The sequence below is a fragment of the Argopecten irradians genome, chromosome 1 (genome assembly GCF_041381155.1).
Source record: "Argopecten irradians isolate NY chromosome 1, Ai_NY, whole genome shotgun sequence".
NCBI classification, from domain to species: Eukaryota; Metazoa; Mollusca; class Bivalvia; order Pectinida; family Pectinidae; genus Argopecten; species Argopecten irradians.
In genome coordinates this window covers 6,753,719-6,776,814 of record NC_091134.1, presented here as the reverse complement: position 1 = coordinate 6,776,814, position 23,096 = coordinate 6,753,719, and the positions used below count along the sequence as shown (strand labels likewise).

Sequence of the window (23,096 nt, the reverse complement as noted above, 5' to 3'; positions counted from 1 at the left end):
CCGCCCAGCAATACCTGACCGTTAAAGATACTTACCTCGGTAAGACAAAATAATTTCAAAACATACATTACAAACTCCAGAGTATACATGCTTGCGTGACACATCCCCCCGCTTCAACGAAAGTGCTATACTTTCTCAAAATCCACGCAGCATGTGTGTGTCCTACAGTCTACTTAGGTAGTCCGCTCCCACATTGTCGGATCCTTTGATGGCCCGGATTTTCAGCCTGTATGGTTGCAGCAGTAAAGCCCAACGCATAAGCCTTGCATTCGCCGTCTTTGATCGCTGCAAATATGTCAAAGGTTGATGGTCTGTCTCCAGAATAAACTCTTGGCCATAAATATATGGTTCAAATTTCTGGACCGCCCACACAACTGCCAAGCACTCCTTTTCGATGATTGCATAATTCTTCTCTCTTGGAAGAAGTTTCCTGCTGGCGTAAGCAATAGGCATCTTTACCCCGTCGTCCTCTTGTAGCAGTACAGCGCCTAATCCAGCGTCCGACGAGTCCGTCCGAAGAATGAATTCCTGCTCCAAGTTCGGGAACCGAAGAACAGGATTGGCTGTTAACATCGTCTTCAGCGTAGAAAATGCCCGGTCGTGGACGTCAGTCCAAACCACCTTATTTGGAGTCCCCTTCTTCGTCAGGTCTGTCAATGGGACGGCTATCGCAGCGAAGTTCGGAATGAATCGTCGGTAGAATCCAGCCAAGCCCAAATATGACCCCACTTGCTTCTTAGTCTGGGGTCGCTGTGCATTTCCAATGGCCTCTACCTTCGATTCTTCCAACTGTAGTTTCCCATCACCAACAATATGACCTAAACACGACAGACTGGAAAATCCGATCGCACACTTGGTTGGTCTCGCTGTAAGCACTGCCGCTCGAAGTCTTGCAAACAGCTCTTTGAGTACAGTCATGTGTTCCTCCTATGAGTCTGTGTAAATCAAGATGTCATCGATAAAGTTGTCAATGTGCTCCATCCCCTTCAAAAGCTTCCTCATCAACCTGCTGAATGTCGCTGGAGCGTTCACTAAGCCAAAAGGCATCACCTTGAAATGAAACAAGCCTTGTGGTGTTGAAAAGGCTGTCATAGGCTTTGCTTTCGTCGATAAGGGCACCTGCCAGTAGCCTTTACTCAAGTCCAGCTTGGAAAAATACCTGGCTCCGGCAATCCTTGAAAAAATATCGTTCGTATTTGGCATCGGCTCGGCATCAAATATCGTGACCCGATTCAACCTCCTAAAGTCGATACAAAAGCGATTTGTCCCGTCCTTCTTCTTTACCATTACTACGGGAGCTGAATATGGTGATAACGATGGCTCGATTACATCCATCTCGATCATCTTGTTCACTTCTTCGTTGATAATCTCCTTGGTGTTATAGGGTAATGGATAGGGCTTCACATGGACCGGGATGTCGGTAGTTGTATTGATCTCGTGCTGTGCCAAATTCGTATGTCCAAGAAGATCGGTCAACACGTCTCTGTACTGGTTCATAAGAGTGCTCACTTCAGTTGTCTGCGTCTCCAACAAATCATTTGAAATCTCCACATCCTCCACATACTCTTTTCCTCTGTCACTAGGAAGCGCTTCCAGCCCTCTAGGATAGTTCACATCTCCCTGTGTAACATCGTCGTCAGTCACCACACTTGTCATGGTACAAGCAAGAATCCCTCCATCATCTTGGGTAATAGTTCCATCTGCCTCCACATACTTCTTTAACAAGTTAATGTGCAAAGTCCTGACTTTTCCATCTCGATTGACGCGGTAATCATGAGGTCCAACCTTCTCCAACACCTCAAATGGGCCCCGCCATTGCATCAATAATTTGTTTGCCTTGGTTGGTAATAACACCAGTACCTTGTCTCCCCGTCTCAATTCCCTTGACTTTGCCTTTCTATTGAAGTTTCTCCTCTGGACACGCTTCGCCTCCTTCAGGTTATTCATCGCAACCTCGCATGTCTCTTCCATCCGTTCTCGAAGATCCATCACATACTGGTAGGTCGTCTTGATGTCGTCATCAGGAAGCTCCTTGGTAAGTAGTTCCTTAAGAATCATCATAGGTCCACGAACCACTCTGCCGTACAAGAGTTCAAACGGAGATAATCCTAGACTCTCTTGTGGCACTTCCCGGTATGCAAATAAAAGTGCGTTGAGATATCGATCCCAATCCTTCGGCTTCTCAGCTGTCATCTTCCTAAGCATATGTTTCAACGTTTCATTGAAACGCTCGACGAGACCGTTGCATTGGGGATGGTATGGTGTCGTGGTAAGTTGGCGAATTGACAGCAATCTACTCACCTCCTTCATCAGTCCTGACGTAAACTGGGTACCCTGGTCTGTTAACATTTCCACTGGCACACCAACACGACTAAAGATATCCATCAGTGCTTCTGCGACTCTCTCGGTCTCAATCCCCTTCAGGGCCACCGCCTCAGGATACCTGGTCGCATAGTCCACTACAGTCAATATGAATCTGTTACCACGTTCCGTCACAGGCTCAAGGGGTCCAACTAGATCAACTGCTATCCTCTTGAAAGGAGTGTCGATAAGAGGCATGCTTCCTAGCGGCGACTTCGGTACTCTGCCTTTCGGGAAAATTCGCTGGCAAATATCACATGAGCGACAAAAGCGTGTGACGTCGGCTTGAATCCCCGGCCAAAAGAACTCCGCCATGATCCGACTCGAAGTCCTCTTCGCGGCAAGGTGACCTGACATGATTGACTCGTGAGCCAGCTTTATTACCACTTGTCTATACTTCGCCGGTACAATCAGCTGCCGAAACACTTTCCCCGTTGCGACTCCCGGACTCTGAAATTCCTTGTATAGCAATCCCTTCCTGTAAAGAATCACCGACTTACCTCCGTCGTTGCGTGTCACCGTATCCTTATCTTTGGCCAACCTTCTAAACTTCTCTAGAGTGCCGTCTGACTGTTGTTCTTCTTTAAGTTCCCGCACACTTCCAATGTTCGTCACTACTTCAGACACCTGTAATGGTTTCATTGGCTTAGCGTTCCTCTTCACTTCTGCCCTCGTCTGAACCGCATTGACTGCATCCACCCGCCATTGCTCATCTGGTTGATCAACAGGACGAGCGTCCTTTATATTCCCCACAATCACATCGTACAAAGGCGATTCCAACATAAATGCCTCCGTCTCCCCTTTAAAGTAAGGCGTGTCGATATAAACGCTGGCGATTTGACAAACCAATCGTGACCCGTCAGCAAAGATGTAGGTGGGTTATCTTTTCAGGATCCACAAGACTGCGCCTGATTCCCACTTCATCACATCCCGAGTCCCTTAATACAGTAACAAGCTTTTGACCGACTCGTCCAAACACCACTGGCATAGAAGATGGTTTTGTGTTACAGGCCTGGCTCATCTTTGGAATAATATCCTCGTCGCTACTTCCGGATTCTTGAACAATGGACGCTGCTTTACCCTCTTTCAACTTGTCAGCTTTCTTCTTGCGGCAGTCAGATGCAATGTGCCCCACCTTCTTGCAATAAAAACAAGTCCTTTCCTTTGATGTATCGGTGACACCACCAGACTTACCATGTGTTGATGCTGAAGTTGACTGTCCCGTCGATGTCGATTTCTGTCCTCCTGCCTTGGATGTCTTAGACGTAACTAGCTGAGTAGCTTTGGTTCGTCTGGCTTCTGCGTACTGGTCCGCAAGTTAGGACATCTCATCTATCGATTTGGGTATTCTTTCCTTCAAAAACAGCAGCAAGTCCTGATTACATAGTTGTAGAAACTGATCCCTCATGACAAGATCCTTCAAACCGCCGTACGTCTTGGAGGTGTTGGTTAGTTCAACCCATCTCTCCAAGTAATTGTCAAGTCTAATGGAGAACTGAGAAAATGTCTCTCCTCCCTCAGGTCGTGAAGAACGGAAACTCTTCCTGAATCCTTCCTCTGTCTTGTCAAACCTCTTAAGCAAAGCCTTCTTCAACTCATCGAAATCCAACGCCTGATGAACTGGCAACCGTGAAAATACAGCCAAAGCATTCCCCGTAAGCAGCGCGCTTAAGTTGGCCCCCAGCCCTCTCTATTCCAATTCTGGACTGTCGCATACAGCTCAAACCGCTGGATGTATGCATCTATGTTGTCCTTTTCCTCGTTGAATGCAGGCAACTTAGGACCCTTCCGTACCGCACCGTCCCTCTGATGTGCATCCCCTTGGACACTCTGACCTGCTTCAATCAGCTCCAATTTGCGCCTGTGCTCTTCTTCTGCCCTTTTGTCTTCAAACTCCCTCTGCGACTGGCGTTCACTCCTTTCCCTCTCACGTTCGTCCCGCTCCCTAGCCTGCTGCTCCTGGACAAATGAACGAAGAGCCTCACCTTCAAACCCTAACTTCTTACCTATTTCCAACAGGCTCGCAAGAGATGACATCATGAATACAATGAAATATAACAAAGCTGAAAATGAACACAACATAAACTACATTAAGTATATTACAAAACAAAAGTACTATACAAAATATGACTTACCTGGAATTCTGTACGTGTAATTTCTCGTCACGGTTTTCTTACCTGAATCCAGTATACCACGCACCAGTGTACCTGTACCCACAAACAGGAGAAAAAGAAGTAAGAAGTTCTTAACTGTAGTTTAGTCAAGCAATCTAGCCTAACATAATCAATATGGTCAGAAATCTATTCCCGTATAAACTATCGTTGGCAATCCCACCTCTGCCACCAAATTGTTAACGTGGAAGAGCGTCGGTTGTTACTACAGGAAATGACAACGGAAGATATTGATTACAAACACTGATGATATTTATTTACAATGAATTATCAGTATTGGAAATAGTATATATTCACAAAACAACTATTCACTCTCACTAACTCTCTCATTCTCATACTAATTACCCTAAAATGTCAGTGTAGCTTCAGGCAAATAACCAATAAAGAAACCAATGGGAAACCAGAGTTCTTGTACAACATCCGCACTCCACAGAGTCAGCTCAATCCAGAGCCACAGCCCAATTTATGTCGCTCTAATGGTAGATCAATCCAGAAATCCAGAGCCAAAATCGTTCACGCAGGCAAGAACCTGTCTAAAGATACCACACATAATGGCCTCAACGGTGCCCAATATCGACAGCACTGCCAATGTATTCCCGTAGGAAAAGGGTTGATGCAATCTACAGCCGCCAACCTGTTGCTGAACAAACCCCAAGAACTATCGCTGACCTAACCCTGTCGGATGAGGGTGGGTGTAGTATCCGGGTCGGTCCTGATGCTAATAATGTAGATGGGTGTCCTTATACTGGTCCTGGCTGAATCATGATCCCAGGGCTTCAAATCATGTCATGCGAAGCTATAATTAATACTACAAAAATAGACTAATCACTTACATTTACACGCGTAACGTTTTTAAGATTTAAATACAGAATAATATAAAAAATATAACATTTGACTATTAATTACCACAGTCTGTAATCTGTGCCTGAATCACACGGCGTAATATGTCGGTAAATCCATACCGGGTACACGACAACAAAGAAACATGTCTACCGCCGTTCACAGCTCAGTCCGTGCACACTTACCTGTGACGCGTTTCCGCCCAGCAATACCTGACCGTTAAAGATACTTACCTCGGTAAGACAAAATAATTTCAAAACATACATTACAAACTCCAGAGTATACATGCTTGCGTGACAACTATATTGTCTAAAGAGGGTTTTCGGCACCATCGAATTAATCTTTCTTGATATTAAGTGTTTCTGAAGTATTTCTTAGTTGTTTGTAACTTCGATAGAATTATAATACCGGAAATTATGTCAAATTAGGAAACCCTCTCATTCGTTTTATTCTAAGATTACCCATAATGCTTTTCGAAATACGCGCCAGATTGTTAGCACATGGTTTTTCCCATGATGCACCGGAAACATGGCTGCGCCCATGAAAGCTAGTTCCGGTTCTGTTTTCATTTATAATAAAGTACTAAGTTGGGTATTATTTTAATACTAGTCATAAGTAAACAGGTCTAGTCCAGTTGTTAACTAATAATTTTACTGTTTTTTTTAGTAAATATGAATTATTTCAGGAATAATGTGAAGAAATAACTGAAACAAACCAAATTGTAGAATATTTTTATTTTTGTTGTCATTGTTTCATTAACTATATGGTTCTAATTACACAAATCCAGTTATAAGTATTCAAGGGTTAGCTCTGATATATAGTTAATTATCTGTGGTAATGGCCCAAGTCAGGATTGTTTCCTGAGAACTCAGGCTTTGTGTCTGTAATATTGATGCTTTGGTTTGTGAATAAACGATTGATACATTTGAACCGCCATTGATGATGTGTCTGTTTTCCTTCCCAGGTATGTCTTGTCAGATCATCAACCCACCCAGTTTATGAGAGAGTAACATTTGTGGGCTTCGTCCGGGATGATGATGACACTGTCACACTGAAGACCCTAACAATTTAACAAAGGGAAATGGCCGACTCAAAGGACCTACGTGGCGAAGACCTAGAAGTCGCTTTTTGACAGCGATTATTCCAGGCAACACCGGATCATCTACGCCAAGTCATAGAGGAAGTATCAATCACAACTACAGGCGACAAATCTTTGGAGGCTATGTCGAAACTTGAGTTAATCAATATGATCAGTAAATGGATTGAGAACGAAAAGAAAGGCCAGGATGCTGGAGTCACGAACATGCTTGTTATAATACAGGGCTTGACAGAACAGGAGGAGACTAAACCCAAAGTTATTAAACATTCTAGTACTACCAGTACAAGAGCAGAGGAAGGGCCACCTCAGAGGACAGTCTATCAAAAGGTATTCAAAATTAATGGAACTTTGGAACATAATAAGGGAATAAGTTTCCTGAGCGTGGTTAGACAAATAGAAAGAGGGAAGAAGAAGGGTTTTACCGATATGGAAATAACGGATGCGGTTATTAAGGCTGTTCCAGTTGGTTCTGGTCTTCGGAACTATTTGGAGGGTCGAGCCTGTCTGGACTTCCCCAGCATGAGAAAGATTCTCAGGGCCCATTACAAGGAGAAAACCCCTACTGAATTGTTTAACCAACTAAGTCAACTGGTACAACAAGGAAAATAAGATGCTCCTGATTTCCTGCTCAGAGCATTAGAATTAAGGCAGAAAGTATTATCTACATCCCAGGAAGAGTGCAGTACTGCTATGAATGATCAACATATAGTTGACAGGTTATTTTGCCGCACCGTCTATACTGGTTTGAGGAGTGATATCATCAGAACATAAATGAAACCCTTGTTGGATAAAAACTCAGTCAACGATGAAGAACTTATTCAAGAAATGAGTACCCTGGCTATGCGCGAGGAGGAAATGCATAAGAAAAACAAGAGCGTCGATGTAAAGGTGATTGAAACTACCAGTACTGAGTCCAAAGGAAAAAAAGAGGCAAAAGAGGGACTGTTCATGGCCGAGATCAAACAGCTGCGTGCAGAGATTGCTTCACTAAAGGAGACGGTTATACGATAATACTGGTGGCCAATGAAAGGCCTGCAAAAATACAGATCGAACCTGCACTCACTGCTGGATCTGTGGGAGTGAGGAACACTTCAAAGCTGGTTGTAAGAAATCACGAGGTACAAGAAAGGATACCTCTGGCAGTGAAGCGGGAAAAGCCAAAGGGTCAAGACCGAGGGACTAGAGTACTTGGCCCAAGCTTCCGAGAAGTCCCATTCAGCGTGTGTGTTTAGATGTCAAGAGGCGTTGAGCATTTCGACTTGTACTGGATGTAGCTGCGTTAGCTATTGCTCAAAACAATGTCAGAAGAGACATTGGCCAGAACACAAGCTGGTGTGTAATACAATACAGACTCTGCAAGGACCCCCAATAGCTAGAAGTGAGGAGCTTAAGGGAGTAGTACTTGGCCTGAAGCCGGTATATCGTAATAACATCATTCATGCTGTTGGGAAAACATGTCTGGTTACCTGCAATATTGAGGGAAGAAAGGTTGATGTCCTTTGGGATACCGGAGCTCAGGTATCGCTGGTGAACAAAAGTTGGTGGCAGGAACATTTTCCCTCGAACCCCATTAGACCAGTAGCAGAACTTTTGGACGCATCTAATCTATCCATACAGGCAGCAAATGGGAGCCAGATTCCTTTTGATGGATGGGTCCGAGGTGTAATTAGTATAAGGAATGACTCTAAGGAAATTGAAGTACCTTTACTGGTTACAAGTCATGCTGCAAGGGAAAATCCTATCATTGGATACAATGTGATAGAACATTACAGTCGAGATATGAGCACAACACAGCTAGGAGAAGAATTACAAGAGGCTATTCCAGGGCTTAACCCTAAAACCTGTGTTAACCTGATTGAAGCTCTCAAGGGCAACCAGACTAGTGACAGCACTATTTGTAGTGTTAGAAATCTTAGGAAACTTGTTGTTATCTCTAAAGGCAGTAACACGGTAAGACGGTTGAGGGCTTTAGTGAAATCAGACTCTAACATGCGCGCTTTATTTCGACCAGAGATAGAGTTACTTCCTGAAGGGTTGGCGATTCCTGAAACAGTGATTTTAGCCAGAAAAGACACTCTCGGGTACTGAGTATAAAGATTCACAACCCTACGACGAGAGACATTGTCATACCCAAAAAGGCTGTACTTGGTAGCTTGAACACTATATCATCACTTGTTACTCTACCATGTATGCTAGATCAAGAAGAGGTCAGCAACAGAAAACCAGAAGTGAATAACATGACGATTTCACAAGAGCAGACAACCGCGTCAGAAATGTGGGAACCCCCAGTGGAGATCCCTGATAGTTTCAGTGATAGTCAGAAGTCTCAAATTAGAGATATGCTCAGAGAAGAGTGTGGAGCATTTGCGCAGAGTGATGATGATGTCGGCGAGGCTAGGGATTTAGAAATGGACATTGATTTAGAGGATCCCAATCCGGTACAAGCTGCTTATATGTCTATACCTAAACCATTATATCAGGAGGTTAAGGATCATCTAACTGACCTCATGGGAAAGGGATTAATCCGCAAATCACGGTCACCATACTCCAGTCCCGTTGTATGCGTCAGGAAGAAAGATGGTTCGCTGAGGCTATGTGTTAATTATAGAAAAGTCAACCAGAAGACAATCAAAAGTCCTGAGCCTGTACCACGTATTCAGGACACTCTTGATGGTCTGACTGGTAGTAAATGGTTCACCGTCCTTGATCAGGGAAAAGCTTACCACCAGGGATTCATGTCGGAGAAAAGTAAACCAATCTCTGCATTCACAACACCTTGGGGCTTGTTTGAATGGAACAGAATTCCTTTCGGTCTAACCGGAGCACCAGACACCTTCCAGCGGTATATGAACGAACTACTGGAGGATTTTAGGGACAAGTTTTGTATTCCCTATTTAGATGACATCTTGGTTTATAGTCAGAATTTCGAAGATCATCTTACCCATGTTCGGTCAATATTGAAACGACTACAGGCAAAGGGAATCAAGCTTAAACCCAGAAAATGCGAAATATTTCGGAGACAAGTACGTTACCTAGGGTGCCTTGTGTCTACTGAGGGATATACGATGGTCCCCGCGGACAAAGCTGCTGTACTCAAATTGAAAGATCAAGTACCCAAGTCGGTTGGTGATATTCGTAAGCTAGTTGCCTTTCTGGGTTATTATCGAAAATATATACCTGACTTTTCGCGACGCGCAAAAGTTTTATATGATCTTCTTCAGGGGACCAGCGGAAAACAACAGAAATCCAAATCGAAGAAAGCGGTTGGAAAGAAACAAAGTATAGTGCCCCCTGATCAAAAGATAACATGGTCACCAAAACATCAGGATACTCTTGTTGAACTTGTAGACCTTTTAGTATCCCCTCCAGTAATGGCATTCCCAGATTTCCAAAAAACCATTTCTGTTACACACTGATGCTTCAGGTGAGGGTCTCGGTGCAATTTTGTATCAGCGAGGGGACAAGGGACACCTGAACGTCATCGCGTATGCCTCTCGAACATTATCACCACCTGAACGCAATTATCTTTCAGGAAAACTAGAATTTCTTGCCCTAAAGTGGGCAATGACAGAACGGTTCCGTGACTATATATTCTACGCTCCGTTTTGTGAAGTTTACAGTGATAACAACCCTTTGCAATATGTGATGTCTTCAGCAAAATTGGATGCAACACGCCTACGTTGGGTAGGGCAATTAGCGGATTTCAAATTCAGAGTCTATTACAAGCCAGGAAAAGATAATCGGGACGCCGACGGATTAAGTCGTATGCCGTTAGACAAGTCGAATATGGTGTCCTTATGTACACAGGAAATTGACAGTGAAGCTGTCCGTACCATTATTAATGGAAGTGTCTTACAACTAAAAAATAACTTTGTATGGGCTGAATCTGTCAGTCAGTCGGCCCCAATGCATTCCCAACTTGAAGACATACTCAACATGGACTCACCAGGTGAGCCTTTATCAGTAACAACATTAAGGGAAGCCCAACTACAGGACAACGACATTGGACCTGTGATGCAATAAGTTGGATGTGCAACAAAACCAAACCCAGAGAAACTTCGTCAAATGTCATTGCCATCAAAACGTCTGCTGCGTGAGTGGTCAAAACTTCAAATTGACGAGGACGGTATTTTGAAACGAGTAGTACCTGTTTCGAATGGGGATTCCAGATTCCAACTAGTTCTTCCGTCTAAATATCGTGCTGAAGTGTTGGAATCTCTACATTCAGACATGGGTCACCTGGGTGCAGCGCGAACTTTGGATTTGGCAAGATCAAGATTCTATTGGCCAGGAATGGCGTCAGAAATTGAACATTGGGTGCAGAATGCTTGTTCCTGTCTCAAGGACAAACCCCCATCAAGAAAACAACGTGCTCCACTGAAACCAATAGCGACAACACATCCTTTCGAAATGGTATCGGTAGATTATGTTCACCTTGAAAAATCGAAGGATGGATATGAGTATATCTTAGTTCTCGTTGATCATTTCACGCGTTTCGCACAGGCTTACCCCACTACCAACAAATCTGGGAAGACAGCAGCGGAGAAAATATTCAACGACTTTGTGATGAGGTTTGGTATGCCACACAAGCTTCACCATGACCAAGGCCGTGAACTTGAAAATGAACTATTTGGCAGACTTCAAACATTATGTGGAATCAAACACTCCCGTACCACACCCTATCATCCCGAAGGGAACGGACAGACAGAGAGATTAAATAGAACACTTTTAGGAATGCTCCGTACTCTGCCTAATGGTCTTAAATCTGACTGGAAGTCTCATGTCAACAAGGTTGTGTATGCATACAATGCAACGCGAAATGACACTACTGGATATTCCCCATTTAGGCTACTATTTGGTCACGAACCACTCCTACCAGTTGATGTTCGTTTTGAGAAAGCCCATGGGAAAGTTCAGCTAAAATCTAAGAGCTACGAGGAATATCACAGGAAATGGATGGAGGGCATGGAAAAAGCATATGAAATTGTTCGTCGAAATGCAAACAAATTTGCTTTGAAGGGTAAGGGACTCCATGACACGAAATATGGATGTGCATCCCTAGTACCTGGTGATAAAGTGCTGGTAAGGAACTTCAAGGAGAAAGGAGGCCCTGGTAAACTTAGGTCGTATTGGGAGGAAGATGTTCATGTTGTGATTCATCGCCCAAACAATGATTCTCCAGTCTACGACGTTCAGGCAGCAGGTGGAAAGGTTCGCCGTTTACATCGCAATATGTTAATGCCATGTAATAGTTTGAGAGAACCAGAAGTAAAGGTTTCAAAACCCAAGAGGAGAAAACGTCCTCAAACGCGACAACCGGTACGTAATATTTCGAGTTCCTCCTCAGAATCTGATGAAGACTTCCGTATTCTAAGACCACCTTCTGATCTTAACCCGGACGCTGAGACATTTGTCCCAGGTCAAGATGTACAATCTTCAGGACTACGGCGTCAGTCAGAGGCAGTCAGCTCAGAAATGTCAGATCCGTTAGCGAGCTCAACAGACAGTGAAACAGTTACGAAGACTGTGCTGAGAAACCGTCAAGGGGGAACGGGTATTCCAAACAGTGGATGTGAATCTACAATCCAGGGACGACACATGGAATCGGCACCAAGACAACCTAATCAGCAAACCGAGGGTATCGTTTCTGAAAGTGAATATGACACATCCTGTTCAGAGTCGCGAAGAAGTGTACGAACGCGAAAACCAATTAACAGATTGACATATGATCAGTACGGCAAGCCAATTTCATACAATGCTTGGCCAATACGCGCTTGGGACGCGGGATATCATTATTAGCAAAACTAACTTTGTTATCATATATCGCATGTAAATATATTGTTGGATAAGTTTGAAAGTTCTAGTCAATATGGAAATGTAATCGTTACAGTATTATAAACATTCCGTTCTTTGCAATCAATCTAGTTGAGTGGAAGGTTTATGGAGACATTTACAATTATGTATAAAACATCAAACATTGTGTTGATGATTGAATACTTTTATTCAAGTAGTCAGTTAGGTGCGGCCAACCTGTTGACAGAATTTCTTTTTGTAAAGAAAAGGAGGTTTAATACCTTAGTAAACAATATTGTAGATAATCTTACCAAGAGCTCACTAAATGAGTATACCTTCCTGTTGTTGACAATGAATAGAGTATCTAGATTTTCATTGTTAAAGAAAAGAGCAAATATTAGTTAAGTTGCTGATTAAAGTAAACTAAAAGTTTTAAGTCAGTGGTTAAAGAAAAAGGGGAGCTGTTTCCCCTAGGTGAGGATTTTGGTAGTGAAACTACTGTAGAGTATTGAATAAGATATTCAAGAGTTCAGGTTTGATATTTTCTTATTACTTATTGCTCATCCTGGTTAACAGAAGTTAATGAGAGTATGTACATGTGTTACCTACATTTTGTTGTTGTCTAAAGATGTTTTCAATGTCAGGAGACATCTAATTTTGAGGGGGAGAGTGTGACGGTTTGACTGTTCAATAGTGGGCTATAAATTTTTTTGGTATAAATACGTAATCGAGGGCGCCCTAGAATTTCTCACTGTTGATGACTTAATCGAACGCATCCCAACTATTGATACATTTGAACCGCCATTGATGATGTGTCTGTTTTCCTTCTCCAGATATGTTTTCATGATTTCTGTGAATTTATTCATTGATCAGCTTGTCCAAGTATTATACACATGTGTATAAGGTGTTTATACATTAAGTTGAATGTATGATTAAGCATGATAGACCCTGTAAATATTGTTATGAGTGATTTGAAGCGTGCCAGTTTTCCACAGCGTTCATCCATGAGATGCCGTGGATAACTATATTGTCTAAAGAGGGTTTTCGGCACCATCGAATTAATCTTTCTTGATATTAAGTGTTTCTGAAGTATTTCTTAGTTGTTTATAACTTCGATAGAATTATAATACCGGAAATTATGTCAAATTAGGAAATCCTCTTATTCGTATTATTCTAAGATTACCCATTATGCTTTTCGAAATACGCGCCAGATTGTTAGCACATGGTTTTTCCCATGATGCACCGGAAACATGGCTGCGCCCATGAAAGCTAGTTCCGGTTCTGTTTTCATTTATAATAAAGTACTAAGTTGGGTATTATTTTAATACTAGTTATAAGTAAACAGTTCTAGTACAGTTGTTAACTAATAATTGTACTGTTTTTTTTAGTAAATATGAATTATTTCAGGAATAATGTGAACAAATAACTGAAACAAACCAAATTGTAGAATATTTTTTATTTTTGTTGTCATTGTTTCATTAACTATATAATATCGTTCTAATTACACAAATCCAGTTATAAGTATTCAAGGGTTAGCTCTGATATATAGTTAATTATCTGTGGTAATGGCCCAAGTCAGGATTGTTTCCTGAGAACTCAGGCTTTGTGTCTGTAATATTGATGCTTTGGTTTGTGAATAAACGATTGATACATTTGAACCGCCATTGATGATGTGTCTGTTTTTCTTCTCCAGGTATGTCTTGTCAGATCATCAACCCATCCAGTTTATGAGAGAGTAACATAGTACATGTATATTCACATAATATGAGGTTTTTTTTACAATCAGTGAAAAAACTAAAACTTTGAGAATCCTGAAAATGTGGGTTTTTTTTTATTTCTAAGAATAGTCACGATGACTCTGACCTAAACCTAATAGCCATAAAATTCTAACTTGTTCAAGATATTATAACTGTGACCTGAACCGAATACTTCTGTCGTTCATTCTTTATAGCCAATAAACATAGCTCAAGTCATTTATAAAAACACGAAAGAACGGCAGATATTTAAGACAATTAAACGACAGAAGATATCGGATTATCGACATTGACCTTCACCAGTTGAACTTTAAACCAATGTTTTGTTTATATATGAAGTTTAGTAAAAATCCATAAAGAAATTTTACCAATTGCTTTTCTATCAAAATAATTCAATGTCCTATGGCTATAGCTATCTAGTTCCTTGGGATAGCCATGACCTGCGGAACTTCCAATCAGATCAGGAAACCCGTTTATCAACGACGATTTAATCTACAAGATAAAACAGCTATTTTGTCGGTGATCAGTTGAAGTTACCATTTCAACATAAGTGACGTCATAAAGGTCTTGTTTTGGGTGTCCTTTATACCCCATAGATTTCCCTTCGCCTTGGTTACTTGATGTAGTAGAAGTGGTAAGTAAATGTAAATATATCATCAAGGGGTACCAAACTACGTTATCATTAGGTTGTAGTCAACTACAAATGGCAGCCATATAGTTATTTAAAATAGTCGCCAAAGAACTAGCACGATTGTTACGGACGTCGGAAAGACAGTTTGTACACTAGAGTTTTTTTTTCTCAATTAATTCGATTTTTCTTTAAAATATTTCCGTAAGCATTAAACTATCTTCCTATAGCATCTATGATCTATATAGATGTCAGATGTTTGCCTTGGTTAGCTTATATAGTAGAAGTTGCAAGTGTATGTAAATATAGCAGTTAACTTCGATTAAGTCTTATTTATGCATTAATTGCAATAGGGATTTATTTTAGAATTCATCTAAATCATCAATATCTGTCAGGTTTCATCGAAACTCACAGACTGCCTCCCATTCATTCGCCTCTGCCGTGAGTTGACCTAGGATCACATAATATTAATGTATTTTTGTATGTCCTACGACTGTTTAGTATCTTGCAAACCCACTTGTAGATTACGACCCACTTGTAGATTACGTCACGGCTATTTTTTTAGTACACTGCGATCAACTAGTAAATATTCTCCCATACTTCACATGGATATCCCGTGGTTGCTAGGGAAAAGATATCTCGGGGGTGTAAGACAGCTCACACGCGCTAGACAATACATGCGGCGTAACTGCGACGCGCATTGTAGATGATTTTGGCGATAATGGCGCGATGAAAAATCTGGAAACCAAGTGGAATTTCATCATTTTTTCTGCTAAGTATGGGAGAAAAAGAATCAAACATGGGTCTGTGAAGTGGATAGGGATATCTCAAACCTCGTGAAAGACCTCGACAAGCCTCGGGTTGACCGGCCAAAATCTTTCACTCGGGGACCTAGTACTAGCAAGACTATAATTGTGCACTGTATAGTTATCGTTATTCCCTAGAAACCCATACCCTCTAAGAAATAATAATAACTATAGTTGCAAATTTAAAGCTGCTATCACTCCTGAACACCATAAACCGCAATGTTTTTCAACTACGGACCACGTCATCTGAATATTCTAATAACTAAACTTAGACACCATTGTAGCCATTTTAATTGTGATTTGTATCGCGTTAATCTTGTTGATTCTCCTTCTTGTGCCTGTGGCTACAACAGTGAAAACACTTTTGTTATGTATGTCCTAGTTTATTTAAGTTTTCTGGTCCAAAAGATTGAATTTTAGTTAAATTGAATTTAATTTTCTTTTGAGGCACATAGATATGATACCTAGAATGAACTGGAGTGAACACTGGATGGATATACGGAATGTGTTTTATGGATCTGACGATGGAAAATGACTGTGTAGTTAGTAAGTGCCATGCAATAGCTACAGTGGTTATATAATCAATGTGTACTGTAACTTTATACTTCTACAAATTAGTTTGGTTACGTCTTAATCATTTCTTTCTGTTTTCCTACTTCTTACTGGAATAATCTTCCACTTGATATAACAGACTCCACATCCCTTGTAACTTTTAGGCAAAAGTTAAGAAATTATTTACTATCAAACTCGATAATCTAAATGCATTATTAACTTACATTGTGCTTAATATCTGTTACCTATATATCAAAACAGTTCCTATCATTTGATTTAAGGAATGTACTATACAGTATATATTGAATCAGTAATATATGTGTTTCATTTCACTGTTTTTCCATTGTATTGTATATAGATTGTTATTATATGCATGTGATGTACATTTTGATGTTTTATGTCAAAATTGTTTGTGTTTATATAATGAGGGCCATATGGAAGATTAGCCCCATGCTAAATATGCCACCCTCAATAAATAAAGTATTATTATTGTATTATTATTATTACATTCGCTATATCTTTTGTTTTCTACCTCTCTCTCTATATTTTTTGATTATAATATAATATTTCATGTGTATGTCGCTTTCACCAATTTTGTTATATAATAGTTGTGGAGAGGGCTTTTATAAGTTGTCATAACTTGTGCCCAATCCGTTTGTTATAAGCAATAAAATATGTTTAAATAAAAAAAAAACACCATGTAAGATTCTATTAATTCCACGGCTATTGTTTTGTGCATTGTGGCCAACTTGTAAATTACGTCATGGCTATTGTTTAGTACATTGTGCCCCTCTTGTAGATTACGTCACAGCTATTGTTAAGTACATTGCGGTCTTTAAAGATTTATTTATATGCCGTAATAATTATACTTACGACTAAAGAGCTTTTGGATATTTCATTCATCATCAACCTTTTGAAAATTACATTTACAAGTATGAATAAGAACTGAAAATGATTTTGACAGTACATATGCGGTCAAGCTATGAAACCAAGATGTGGTCTACAAGTCCATTTAACATTTTTGTAAAGTAATAAGAAATTATAAAGTGATTACTGCAGGTATGCATTCATCTTAACATATATAAGGCATAAATTCTTATTTGTAAATAATGTTTACAAGGCATCGTACAAGGTTTTCTGACCATTTGAATGATTATCACACCATAAAACAACTTGATGGTTTTCATTAGTTTCCTGAAGAAAAAATTGCATGCCCGTTAATCTGAACGTCCGTTAGTCCGAACGACCATTAGTCCTAATGCCCATTAGTCCGAAAGTCTGATAGTCCGATAACCGATATAAATGTACATAATTTAATTACAAGACTTAGTAGTAAACTTGCTAAGATATGTGTAACTCTAGATTGACACCATCTTCAGTGACCCACGGTTTATTGCACTACACTACGCTACATTTATCACAAATGTAGCGTAGGGTCACCGACAAAAAGCGAAATGTGACCAATTTTAAAAAAATGTGAAAAAAGCATAATCTTGCAATACATGTACGAACACGTATCCGATATGAAAGAGTGTATATGTACACTGCAATCCTGGTTATTACTTTCGCAGAAATTACCATTATGCGAAACATTTTCATTATTAAAAAAGGGGAGAATAAACAAGTAAAAGGAAGAAGACGGAAACACAAAAATAAGTCGTGAAATACATATTTCATACATGTATACAAGTTAAAATTGGTGATATATATCATCCATTCATGCAGCCATGTTATCCCTAATGCAATCAAATTACAGGGGACATAAGCTTTACATTAGGCATATGTTTGTAAGATAATTCATAAAATGTATATTTATGTGACATCTTATAGAATGTAAGACATTTTCTTTCTTTTTATGATTTTTTTTATAATTTTGATGTATTTTTTATCATGCAATACTCATTGAACTCAACTTGCCGTCCATAGAAGTTTGCAGTTAAATAATTTTAAAAAATTGCCGAAAAATGTATTTATCACAATTTATTGAAAACATGTCAAACTATCAATTTACATGAAGTAAACAACTATATAAATTGCAATATTTTCTAATTTTCGGATTAACGGGCCTTCGAACTATTAGGCCTTAGCGGTTCAAGTGACCTAAAGATTAACAGATGACGATTACTGCGTACTAATCAGACGGCATGACCAGACCATTATTACGCGAATATCATATAATAATAATAAACAAACTATTGAACTTTTCAATTCAGAGAAAAAATACTTTGACAACTCTCGGTAAAGAAATTGCTATCAAATATCTTCATCTAGCTACAAACACATGCACACAATTATTTTCATTAGCAATCCACTATGGCGAGTGTTATCCATTGTTTGCGCATGTGTAAGCGCATGTGTAACAGGAAGGCGACAAGTCGACAACACGACAAGTCGACAACTCGACAAGTCGACAAGTCGACATTTTACCGCGACAACACGAGATTCTGTACGCGCTAATTAACGTGTTTGAAATATCGACTTGTCGTGTTGTCGACTTGTCTCGGTTCGAAAACGCGACAAGTCGACATTTTAACTGTTAAATCTCGGGTTGTCGAAGTTTGAGACCGCGACAACTCGACAAGGCGACAACACGACAAGGCGACAACACAACAACACGAGATGGCCGTAATCAGCCACCATTATAGGTTTACGTGTGCCTACGGTAACAAAAAGTCTTGATTATTGACAGAGAACTCAGCATATAAAGGTAAGTAAGTCGGCGGCTGTGTAACTAGCGTGCAGATTTAGCTGTAAATACTTGGACAAGTAAATTCTATTTCAAAACATATAAGCTGAGATATATTTTACAATAGCTATGCTAAGCATATAGCTTGAAAGTTGGGCACAACCCTGCATATGGATAACAGTTACACATTTAACAGTTACCTGTTCGAGTAATTAATTAGTTACCCAAATGAGAAATTCTGTGAAAGAAAAATACATGAAGTTGTTTAAAAAAAAATTATCAAAGAAGGCGTAATAATTTTGATATGGCACCATTAACAACATAACTTAGTACATTATTAATCAAAACGGGACAAACTTCATTATCTCAATTCTTGTAAAAGTCACAAAATAAACCACCTCCATTGCTTACTATGGTACTAATAATAGAAAACAGGTAAAACTCATTCAACCATGACATTTGCACTGAATTTCCCTGATGACTATACACTGTAGCCTATGGAAAACACATAAATTGTCTTCAAGTGGAGCGGCTAAGGTCGATTTTTCGGTATAATCGTTCAAAGTTTGAAGAAAGCATGAAACTTTGCATAAGGCTTCTTCAGGACATAAAGTTTCAGGGGAAAAAAGGACCCCAAAAAATCATGGCCCCTAGCGGCCGCCATATTGGTTTTCAAAATGGCCACCAAAAACCACCTTCTGTGACCCATAACTCACGTTCTATACCAGCTAAACCAAAACTTTAAACGTCTACACCCATATTATTGATACTTTTGTGTTTCAAGATGGCCGCTAACTTTGCGAGCTATATTTTTAAATACAATGCATTTTAATGGATAAGCTGACTTTAAGCTAATATTGTGAGAGTACTTATATTTTTGTAGTACTTGATACATAAATAATTTGATTCTTTTTTTAATTTCAAGATGACCGCCATTTTGAAATCCAAGATGACCGTTTAAATTAAAGTTGTTTCCGTATTTCACTCTGTAATTGATCGAGCAAAAAATCAAGTTAACACTGAAAATATTGATACTGTATATATGAAATGACTTGAATGGCAACTCTGCTGGCGTCATCAGAGGATCATCTTTCATGGGCTTTATCGAATTCCCAACTGGAACATCCTCAAAGTCGCAAGTCAACAGCGATTGACCAAATCACTGCTCATTTGCAGATAACACCTAAGTCATACCTTGTCACTTCTACTGCGATCAATGGGGCACATTCACTTCTGTTTTTGACAGTAAATCCATAGTTGATTTCTTGTCACTGCCAATTACTTTCAATGTTGGCAATAGCTTTTAAGTTGAACGTGCAGGAAACAGGAACACCCATTTCTACATTCTATGGTATTTATATCTTCTACCAAACCTTAATATTTCGCCTTCCTCCTTTCAATCCTTTCTCATAACGTAATTCCTACTGAACTGTCAAGTCATCCTTAACCACCTGAGAACATCTAGACACACATTTCACCTTATGGTGTCTGAGAACACAATCCACCTTATGTATCATGTGTATGTATATATTCCTTCTTCAGCCATCCCTATCTGCCTTTAGCAAAGTTGATGAAAGTATTTTGTTTTAGTGGCTAGGGCTTCTTTATTTTTTCTCTTTTCATGATGTCTGTCAATTTACTTAGCGCCTTTTCATGGCAACCGCTATACTTTATAAGGAGCTGGGGTTGTAGAACGCCAAAGAGTTCTTGGTTGCACAATCAGCAGCCTGCACTATCGGTCCCACTGTTTTTCATATATCAACGTCAACAAGAACTAAATTCGGCAAGGTTCAAGATGACCAATATCTGACTAAGTTAGTTTGCTGTCTAGATGACCAATATCTGACTAAGTTAGTTTGCTGTCTATGTGGTCCTAATATTGTTTATACTCTCTATCATCTCCATTGTTTGTACTTAGTTTGAAGCCTTATTGTTCTTCTGTTCTCCATCGCTACAATATATTTTCACCCAGTTCTTGGTGCCGTATGCATGCTTTATTGACGATGGCTATGCGATTTAGGTGGATAAAGTTTGCATATACTGCACTGCTAGCATAGCGCTTCATATCTGTTCTTAATTCTACACCATCATCTGTCTTGCCTTCTCCACCTTCATCTTCAGTAATGAGATTGGGAGTTCTAGCTCGGAGGTTCAGCTAACATTTGTAAAGTTTTAATTTATTTAAAGGTACTTATGACTATCTTAAACGAACAGACGTACCACAAGGGGTTATGTCAGACGAGTTAGACATCCAAGCTTTGGTTGCAAAACTTTGCTATGAACTTACTCGGAGTCCTTCCTTAAGTGGAGTCTCCTGATGTTGGAGTCGTTGGGGATTACATCTGATTATTAACAAGGGAGGTAATATCTTCCCCTGAATCCACATCAAATTGCCTGAGATACGGTTGACGGCCGGGCATGAACGTGGTTATGCAATATAAATACGACCATCTCATCCATGAAGCCTCCTTTGGAAGACGAATCCCAAATGATATCCTTGCATTTAGTACTTCTGCTTGCAAGTCTGATATTTCTCCATCATACAAAGTATCTCACGGATGACTGCCAAAGTTACTTCGGTTAAATATTTTCTGATAATTCCCTTGCTGCGGTCGGGAATAGAGGTGTGATATCATCAATATGCATTTAGTAGTTGTAGTCATAATAAAACATTTGTAGCCTTGAATGCCTTCTTGCTTTAGCCAAAATATATCCGTTAGCTGCCATGAACATTTCCATTCTTCTGGCAAATAATATCTTACATTCCACTTTCAAAAAGGAGATGATCCTCAATTGGTTTTGAGGAAACACCTGCTCTGCTCTCTACAGTTTATCAGATATCATATCTTTCTTCCGAATGGCATTAATGAGTCTCTACAGTATATTCTATTAGGTTTTGGCACATCTTGCATTTGTAGACAGTGTAAAGTATACATGTACCAATAGGTTATTGTGATGATGTAGTGAAGATCTCCTTCAGGAAAGGTTATTTCCAATTACATTAGACGATTTCACAGATCAATTTATGATTTTTTTTCTCCAATTAAATATGAACATACATTTTGTGTTAAAAAGTCTCTGTTCAAGCCTCTTTTTAGAGTTAAAGCACTGAGTTCTTGTATGACTGTTCTTTCCAGAAAGACAAGTATTGCTATTGTGTAAAATTTGATTCTAGAAAATGCAGGCTTTATATTAATTGGTGCTTAGCTAGAACAATCATTATCTTTCAGGCATGAAAATTAATGTTTTTCACGCTGATGTACACTGAAACAGTTGAAGGTCCGATACCTGGCCTAAAGGATGAAATGATAAGGACGACGCCGGGGATCATAAACGACCCGCTTTATGGAAATCAACGTTTGCATTCAAGTTTTAATGTAATGTTTCATAAGTTATCAGCCGTTTTGGTTAATTCTTGTACATTTAATTTAATGCTCTCGGTCATCTTGTATTTCAGATTGGCGGCCATTTTGAAAATAAGAATCGAATTATTTTGTATCAAAAGCTACAAAATATCAATACTCACTATATTTGCAGTTTTTTTTTTATTTGCTTAAAGTCAGCATAGTCCATCATTGCATTATTATTATATATAGATGTAGGCACATGTAGTTAGTTTGGCGGCCATCTTGGAATGAAAATTGGCGGTATTTCTACAAGAAATTTAACACTACCAGAATGATCCTAAGAATCAATAATAATAAGTACCAATAATATGGGTGTAGTCGTTTAAAAATGTTAACTTGATTTTTTGTTCGATTATTTACAGAGTGAAATTCGGAAACAACTTAAGCTTTAAGCGGCCATCTTGGATTTCAAAATGACGGTCATGTTGAAATTAAAATAAGAATCAAATTATTTATGTATCAAACACTATACAAATATAAGCACTCTCGCTATATTTGCTTAAATCAGCTTATCCATTTAAATGCATTTTATATAAAGATATAGCTCGCAAAGTTGGCGGACATCTTGAAATACAAAATGGCGCTTCATATCTGTTCTTACAAAAATACAAAAAACTTCTCCATGAAGTTTAACGCTACCATTATGTTTCTAAGTATCAGCAATAGGGGCCATGATTTTTTGGGGTCCATTTTTTTCTGAAATCTTATGTCCTGAAGAAGCCATATGCAAAGTTTCATGCTTTCTTCAAACTTTGACCGATTTTCATGCTTAGCTGCTCCACTATTCTTACAACAAAGGGAGACAACATAATTTTATATTTCATGCACTGAAACATACAGTCTAAGATCAATTGTAAGGCATTCTAAAAATTATGACGTCCACTTTTGAGAATAATTATTAAAACAACATTATGTGTTTTATTTTCACAGATTACGCAAACAGTTGTGCCCAACCTGAACATACGGAAACCGCAAGAGGAATATCTACAGTGTAAGTGT

At 39.5% G+C, this 23,096-nt stretch overlaps 1 pseudogene; it reads right to left on the bottom strand.

Annotated features, from left to right (window-relative positions):
* Positions 1–3,242: 3,242 nt before the first annotated feature.
* On the bottom strand, positions 3,243–4,783 carry LOC138316310 (uncharacterized; annotated as a pseudogene).
* Positions 4,784–23,096: the final 18,313 nt, after the last annotated feature.